Source organism: Phyllostomus hastatus, unplaced genomic scaffold (assembly GCF_019186645.2).
Source record: "Phyllostomus hastatus isolate PE091 unplaced genomic scaffold, TTU_PhHast_1.1 phas_contig_62, whole genome shotgun sequence".
In the NCBI taxonomy this organism is placed as follows: Eukaryota; Metazoa; Chordata; class Mammalia; order Chiroptera; family Phyllostomidae; genus Phyllostomus; species Phyllostomus hastatus.
Window position 1 is genome coordinate 18,611,505 of NW_025333921.1, and position 8,197 is coordinate 18,619,701.

Below are 8,197 nucleotides of genomic sequence, written 5' to 3' on the forward strand. Positions count from 1 at the left end.
TTTCTTTGGTCTCCCATTAAATAGATGGGAAAACTGAGGTCAAGAAAGGAGCAGAGACCTACACTGGATAACTGTAGCAAAGCCCCAAGCCTCCCAAAGAGCCACGGGGGCCCAAGGAAGAGTGGCCACTTGGAGAGGTGTGGCTGGCTCCTCCATGCAGCCTGCCCAGTGTGAGGCCGGGTGGACAAGCACTGCAGACTCCCACAGAGCAGGCGCCTGGCTGATGACAAAAGGCAAGGCCAGAGGAGGATGAGGAAGTGATGAGAAGGTCTTCATCCCCCAGGCTTTGGAAGAACTTGAAGAAACAAAGGGATTTTACCTTGAACACCAATCTTCATCATCCCCTCACAGCTGGCACTGATCTGGGGCCATGATTCCGTATGGCTGACTCAGGCAGCCCTGGGTCCCTTGAACTGAGGTCTGTAGTCAGACCACCCTGGGCTCACTCCAAGATCTTGACAAATCAGGTTACCACCAGGATGTCAACTCCTCCCTGACCACACACTGGCTCTCTGATCTGCCTCCACACCTCCCATCACAGCCCCCAGACCCAGCCCGCTCCCTGTGTACATCACTCTCTGAACCAGCACCACCTTCCCAGGAAACAGGGTCCAGCACAGCAGAGTTCCCACACAGCTACAGCCCACTCAACAAGGGCATGTGGGTCAGAAAGCACACACCTGCCTGCCGAGAGCCAACCCAGCCCTGCTGTCTGACACAGTCACAGAGGGAGCCGTACGTCCGCACAGCAGACACGGCGGGGCAAAGTACTTGGTACTCCTCTGCTTAATCATTGTATTACTACCTGTGCTTAGGGTCTATGTGATTTACCATGGGACTGGGACAAATGGCAATTCCACAGAAGAAGTACAGTTCTTTGAAAGTAAGCAAGAAAATGACAGCTCATTGGAGAGTGACTCCCCACCAGAGTGTCCTCCTAAGTGGGTTAGAGAGTTCAAAGAATGGGTATTGGAAAGATTATTATACACTCCCCTTCTATGAAATGCTTAAGCGATCAGGACCCCCATGGTGTTTATTGCCTAAAAAGTCAGACATCAAAGATAGAAACAAATAATAAAAATACATCAACACCAAGGTAGATGGCAGGCAGCCGAATGGACTGAGCAAAATAAAGATTATTACTTGCACAAGATGACAGGGTTCTGGTGCTGAAGTGAGAAGTGAGAGACAGATACTAACCACATTGACCACAAAAGCCTTCCACATGGCCTTTACCAGTGAGCTAAAATAGTCCTGTGCCCAGCTACGTGCCCAGCTTGCACCTTTAGAATATATAGATCAAACTTAAGTTAAGCTTTAAGAAATTAAGGTGTTATATAATGTGGTAAAATTGTTACTGATTAATTGCAAAGATTAGGAGCTAAAAGCTTGCATAATAACATACAGTAGAGAGCTGCTTCCTATTTCCTTCAGAATAAGGATAAAGCAAATATGACTTAAAACACTCATTTTTTTATTGCTTTCACATATGCCATATGTACACACCCAACTGTATAAAAATAAAAAACTCAAGAGCCCAGGCAGAGATGCCTGGCCATTGAGCTGGAAACTGCACCTCTCGTGTCATTCCTTCGCCAACACCGTCCATCCGTTGGGAATCCCTGGACCTGCTGGAGCTGGACTCCGGCACCTGCCGTGTAGAACCTCTCACGACAACAACCTTCACCATACCTTAGGTTTTACGTTGGATAATATGACTCCATTTTTTCAAAATCTTACTTGCAGACAAATAAAGGATATATTTAAAACACACATAGGCAGAAAGTAGAGTGGCAGTTGCTTTGGGCTGAAGGCATGATATCTAAAGAGTGCAGAGTTTCTTTTGGGGGTGAGGAATATGAAAATTTTCAAAAACTAATGGTAATGATCATTATAGAACTCTGTGAATATACTGAAAACCACTGAATTGTACACTTTGAGTGGATGAGCTGTGTAGTATGTGAATTATCACTCGATAAAGCTGCTGCCCCCCATGCACACACACACGTGCACACAGGCACACACACATGCACACACGGGAGCTGGCGACCTGCCCCTTCCATTGTGTCTGTTAACGAATACATTGCCTATGACAGTAAGAGCTGTCACTCACAGCCACTGACTCAGGATTCCAATCATGTTAAACCACTTGCAACACAAACTTAGAGCAGCAGGTTTTTAGCAGAAAAATAAAATAAAACAAATACTGGCATTTATCAAGAGTGGTTGCTGCCCTGGCTGGAGTAGCTCAGTGGATTGAGTGGGGGCTGCGAACCAAAGTGATGCAGGTTTGATTCCCAGTCAGGGTACATGCCTGGGTTTCAGGCCATGACCCCCAGCAACCGCACATTGATGTTTCTCTCTCTCTCTCTCTCTCTCTCTCTCTCTCTCTCTCTCTCTCTCTCTCTCTCTCTTTCTTCCCACTTCCCTCTCTGAAAATAAATAAATAAAATCTTAAAAAAAAAAAGAGTGGTTGCTCTTCTCCCTGGGTGAGTGACCACTGCCCCTCCCAAGCCTGGGCTTCCTGATAAAGAGAGATTGGAGGGGCCAGTTTTGCCTCACTGGTGACCTTGAGCCTGAATGACATCAGCCGGGAAGGCCATGTCTCACAGGGAGCACCAAGGCAATGATCTTCCGCAGAGGAACGTGGCCAACTTGTTTTTCCTCATAGAATCTCAGAACCAAGGTGAAATTTGTACATTCCTGAGTCAAAGCCAATTTCTTTGTTTTAAGCGGCCCCGCATGCCTCTAGAGAAGGAGCCCCGATTCGTGTGGCACGGAGACCTGTGCTCCTCATCTTGGCAGCACCTCAGCTTCAGTGTGGCCTCCACACCTTCCCTCAGCCCATGTGTGTGGGCCACTGACCACCAAGAGCGGCCCAGGCAGGAGGTTCCAGGCCTCATTCTACCCACTGGGCAGTCCCTGGCTGGAGGATGGGCTGTGACTAGTCTGTGCCAATGCAAGGCGAGGGTGGGTTTCCTGAAGGCTTTGGGGAGAGGAACTTATCACTTTTCTGAAAGAGCATCTAGAAGCACATTGTTCTCTCTGAATGAGGCTGAATATGTTAGTTATCTGTTGCTGCTTAACAAATTACCCAAAACCTTAGTGGCTTAAAAAGACAAACATTACCCCATAGTTTCTGTGGGCCAGGAATCCAGGAACAGCCTTATGGAGTGGCTCTAGCACAGGCTTGTTCCGGAAGGGCTGCTGTCACCCGGGGTTTGTCTAGGGCTGAGGATCAGCTTCCACACTCACTGGGTTACACCAGCCCTACTTCAAGAACTTCAGCTACTATTGTTAGGGGACTCAGGTCTCCCTGGTTACTGGTTGGAGGCCTCGGTTTTCCAGCTCACAGGGCAGCTGGAGTCCCCCAGAGCAGGTCATCTGCGTGAGAGCAGGCGGGAAGCTGCATTCTCTCTCTCTCGTGGCCCTACGCTCCCCCTTTTTCTGTCTGTCAGAAGCTCGGCACTAAGTCCTGCCGGCACCCAAGGAGAAGGGCATTAGGCTCCACCTGTTAAAGGGAGTATTGAGGAATTGATGGACATATTTTTTAATCTACACTGATGAAGCCTACAGCCCCAGAGATTTCAGGACGCCATCTAGTAATTACAAAAGGGAGCCAGTTTTTAGAAAGACGTAAAGAAACACAGCCCGTGGTGCCACTGGAAAGATGTTTGACTAAACCAGTCCTAACCTGGGCCTTCTTCGAGGTGTTCCAGACAGATGAACCAGTGAGTCCTCTTTCTAGTTTCTCCCAGGTGTGTTGGGAGTTCTTTTTCTTCTTTTTCTCTTTCTTTTTTTTTGGGGGGGGAGGGGTCTGCTGCTTGAAATCAAATATCTCCTGTCTCCTTGTAGGCATAAAGAAAATGGCGGCTCCCTTTTCTGTCCTTTTTTGTTTGTTACTGCTTGCAGTGCCAGCCACGCACTCTCCACACTGCATGGCCACACCTCGCAAAATTGAGGAAATCAAAGACCTCCTGCTCACAGCCAGGTGAAAGGATGCCAAATCTATCAAGATCAATAAAAATTAGGACAATGTAAAGTTTAAAGTCTGGTGCAGCAGATACCGTTATACTGTGGTCATCACAAAGAGAAGGTGGAGAAACCAAAGTAGTCCCTTCCCCCTGGTTTGTCAGTGAGGGAGCTGAAATAAACCAGACACACTGATTTGTATTAAAATGTTAAAAATTTAAAATGAGGGGGAGGAGGAGAAGAACAACAACAACAACAACAACAACAACAACAAGGAGAAGAAGAAGAGGAGGAAGAAGAAAATGGCAGAGTCACATGGTACCATCACCACAGCGTATTATGAGGGCAATCCCACCCATTTCTGGGCAGGGTTGGAAGGACCAGGACACTGGCCACCCACTCATTAGGCTGCTGCACAGAATGTCCTTACCTAAGTGACAGTCAGCCTGGGAGTGCTGTCCATCTGATGAGACTCGGTTTAGAAGAAATTCCAGGATACTCACATATCTTGACATTTTCTCATTTCATTTCCCAGACAGGATACTTATGTATAGATTTTTTGGACCAAAACCAAATCCCAGAGACCCATTAGTTAGGCCCTAGTAACAAGAGGGCATCTGTGCAATCAGATCTTGGTGGGTCCTGCATCTTCCAAACTCCAAAAGGTCATTCTAGATGGGCCTCCCTATGCTTTCGGCCTCCAACTCAGTTAAACGCCTGCGTGTGGTGGAAAAATTGTACACAATGTTGTGCCTGATGAATATGTGATTGTGTTTCATATCTACTGTTTACCAGCTCTGGGGCCCTGTGAATATGCTCAGTTTCCTCATCTGCTCATGGAAACTTGAGTACCTACCTCACTGGACTGTTTCAGGAAGTAATGAAATCATATATGCCTTTCTTATAAATATGTACATATGTATATCATGATTTTTCTCCCTTTCTCTCTGTTCCTGCCATTTCACCCTCTCAGAAGTGATAGGGAGCTAGGGCTCACCCTCACCAAGCCCTTCTCGATGGGACTCTAAATTCTCTGGTGGGTAAGGCTGAATGAGTGAGCGGGCACGCTGACCTCTCTTTGGCTTTCAGGATGGTTGATTAGTGCCAGCAAAGCCTGTGCTCACGCCCCCATGCCCACCTCCTGAGTTTGTAACTACCCTGCTGTTCTCAGGATGGAGGTCGCACGCATTTAGATCCATCTAAAATGTTGTCTGTGACTGAGGAGGTAATACTGACTGGGATCAGATTTGGATGGATAAACAGAAAATCCAAATCACAGGACTACACAAGATAGGAGCCTGTTCTATCTCACGTAAAAGGAGCAAGAACTGGGCAGTCCAGGGTTACAGGGTCAGCCCTATGGAAAACTCAGGCTCCGTCTTCCTGCTGCATGCATTCTACAGTTGGTTTGCACACCCCCAGCCACGTCACCAAGATGCTGCGTGAGCCCCAACCATGCTGCTGACCAGAAGGAGCAGGAAGAACAAAAGAAGACAAAAGGGGCCTCCCTGTTGAGTCGGGTCCATTAAAGCAACCTTCCTCTCGGTCCCACACAAATCCAACTACATCTCAGTGGCCAGCACAGAACACATACTTGCAACTAACGATAAGGAGGCTGGGAAATGTAGTTTCTATTTATAGTCTTGACCATAGTAAGTTAGGATAAGTAAGGAGAGAAGGGGAAGGAAGCCTGGTTCTTTCATCCAAGAATAAAAACGCTGAGAATCTCACCCTAACATCTGAGTCCATTGCTCAAATCACTGCAGAATTTGCAGGGGGCAGGAAGGTGCCTGGAACCTCAGACGCCCTCAGCATCTGGTACAGTGCCTGGCATAGAACAGACAACCAGAGCTGTTGTTCCCACAGCAGACACGCTGTGGGGTAATTCCCTGTCTCATGATAACCCCTCTTCTCTGAGAAAGACTCTAAAACTCAGAGGGGCGTCCTGAGTAACCCTCCCCTCTGGCCACTGATGACAGTTCTACTTGATGTCAATTGACCCAGACTGGGCCATTTGTGGTCCCTTCCAGGATCTTCAATGTTCATGTGAGGAAAGGGCAACAACCCTTCTCTGGTGGCCAAGCAGTGAGGTGCAAGGCTGTGGCCTGTGACCCTGAAGGGAGGGAGCCAACGAGGGAAAGAAGCCAGGGAAACCGAAGAGAAGAGGCCAGAACCAAAGGTCATGGCCAGGACCTCATTCCTATCCCCAAAGCCCCAGAGGCCCAGCTACAACTCAGTCCTTCTGGCACCCCTCCGCCCGTCTATGGCACCCACCTTCTGCCACTTTTCGTCAAGAACTATGACTACTCCGGTTGCCTGTCCCTCTCCAGTAGGGAAGAGCTTCTGTGTTTATAACCCATTTCATTAAAGAATAGTATTTGTCAGAGTTCTCTCAGTAGCAAGTGGCAGAATTCAAGCTCAAATTAGCTTACACAAAAATAAATACATAAATGTTTTAAATCTCTTGACATAAATAGGAAAGTCAGGGGGAAGCTGGCCATCTAATGGTGTTCCATGGCTTGCGTGCTCTCTCTCTCTGCAACCTCCCTGTCTCCTGATTCTTGTTTCTCCCCCATTGGCCGTGTCCTCCTGCAGCTACCTGCAGGTGGCAAGAAAGATGCCAGGCAGCTCTCCCTCCCAGAGGTAGGCAGACCCCCTCTCTGACACCCACAGACCTCTGATTGGCCAACCTGTCACATGTCCCCCTTCGGTCCACTCACAGTGTACAGGGTCACTATGCTAGGGCCAATAGGCAGGCCTGTGTCACCACCCAGCCTTTCAGCCAGGGACCAGCAGCCTCTGTGGTTGACGGAGCCTCTGGAACCACACAGTTCCAGGTCAGTATCTAAAAGCAGGGAGGTGCTTGGCAGACCACAGACATAAAAACAGTTTTGCCTTGTAAAACAAGCAAAGACTTTGGATCCAAATGGACATGAGTTCGAATCCTAGGCCAACCACTGAGGGGTCCTGTAGCCCTGAGGGAACTACTTGATTCTTGATTTTTTGTCTTTAAAATAGGGATAATCATACCAGCATTTCTGGATTATTGCAGAATAATAAAGCACTTAGAAAATTCCTAGGTTGTCAAAGTAACTCACCTAACTTTACTGTATTTACTATCACCCACCACCCTCTTGTGGTTTAGTTCAGGGCATGGACACCATGTATGAAACTTATGTATTTTTTTCATTGACTGTGTCATGCTGACACTAAGTCAAACTGCACCCCTCCCCCTCCCCCATTCCTTCCTCAGTGGGTTTATTCTGTGTTCTCATCCCACCTGACTCTGAACAGTTTAAACAGTCTGGGTTGGGGCATGGGAAGGACTGGAGATGACTGGAAAGAAGCCAGCGCTGGAGACAGGCCTCAAGGTTGTGGCATCCCGAAGCTTAAAGAGCAGAATATTGGCTCTGAAAACTTTTTTAATGCTGTTAAGCTAACACTAAATTCCTTTTGCTCTTCATTGTTCTTTTCTTTCTTTTTTTTTTCAGGGGGGCAAGAGAGGAGGCCTGGGAGAGGTCATGTGGCCATTTGAGACCTTCCTCCCAGCAACACCCAGGGTTTATAAAGCCTGAGTGCTCGTGCCCTGGAGGAAAGGGGGCCCTGCTTTGGACACTGTTTCTTACCATGGATCCCGGGCTATTCCTTTTGGCTAGAGAGAGTGAAATGAAGGGAAGTATGGGATGGAGTTGTCAGAACTCCTGGGGCAGGAGTAAACAGGGTGGCAGAGGGGACAAGAGGGGTCCTGGAGGCCAAGAGCCCCAGGGCTTCAGCAGAGGCGTGTTCCCAGTTTGGAAGAGCCTGTAAAGGGCCCCTCTGAGAGCTGGCCTCAGGCCGCACCCATCACAGCCCTCCTATGAGAACCTAGTCCTCTGGGGCTGGCCTTCCCAGGGAGTGAATGCAAGTCCAGCCCTGTTCTTCACTCAGCTGTCCTGTGGGCCTTTCCCGGATCCTGTAAGACTGCACAACTCCTTGTTGATGCAAGAAACAGAATTTTTTTTAAGTTTATTTGAGCAAAACTGATGACACAGCCGGAAAGCAAGATCTCAAATGCTCTAGAGAACAACAGTTTTGCAGTTTCTTTTATTTTTTAAACATTTTTAATTATTAATCTGAGAGAGAAGAGAAAGAGAGAGACATCAATTTGTTGTTCCACTTATTTACGCACTCATTGGTTGCTTCTTGTATGTGCCCTGACCAGAGACCAACCCCGCCACCCTGGGGA

General features: G+C 48.0%; 1 pseudogene; it reads left to right on the forward strand.

Annotated features, from left to right (window-relative positions):
* The first annotated feature begins 2,742 nt into the window (after positions 1 to 2,742).
* Positions 2,743 to 4,153, forward strand: LOC123825156 (annotated as a pseudogene).
* The last annotated feature ends 4,044 nt before the right edge of the window (positions 4,154 to 8,197 follow it).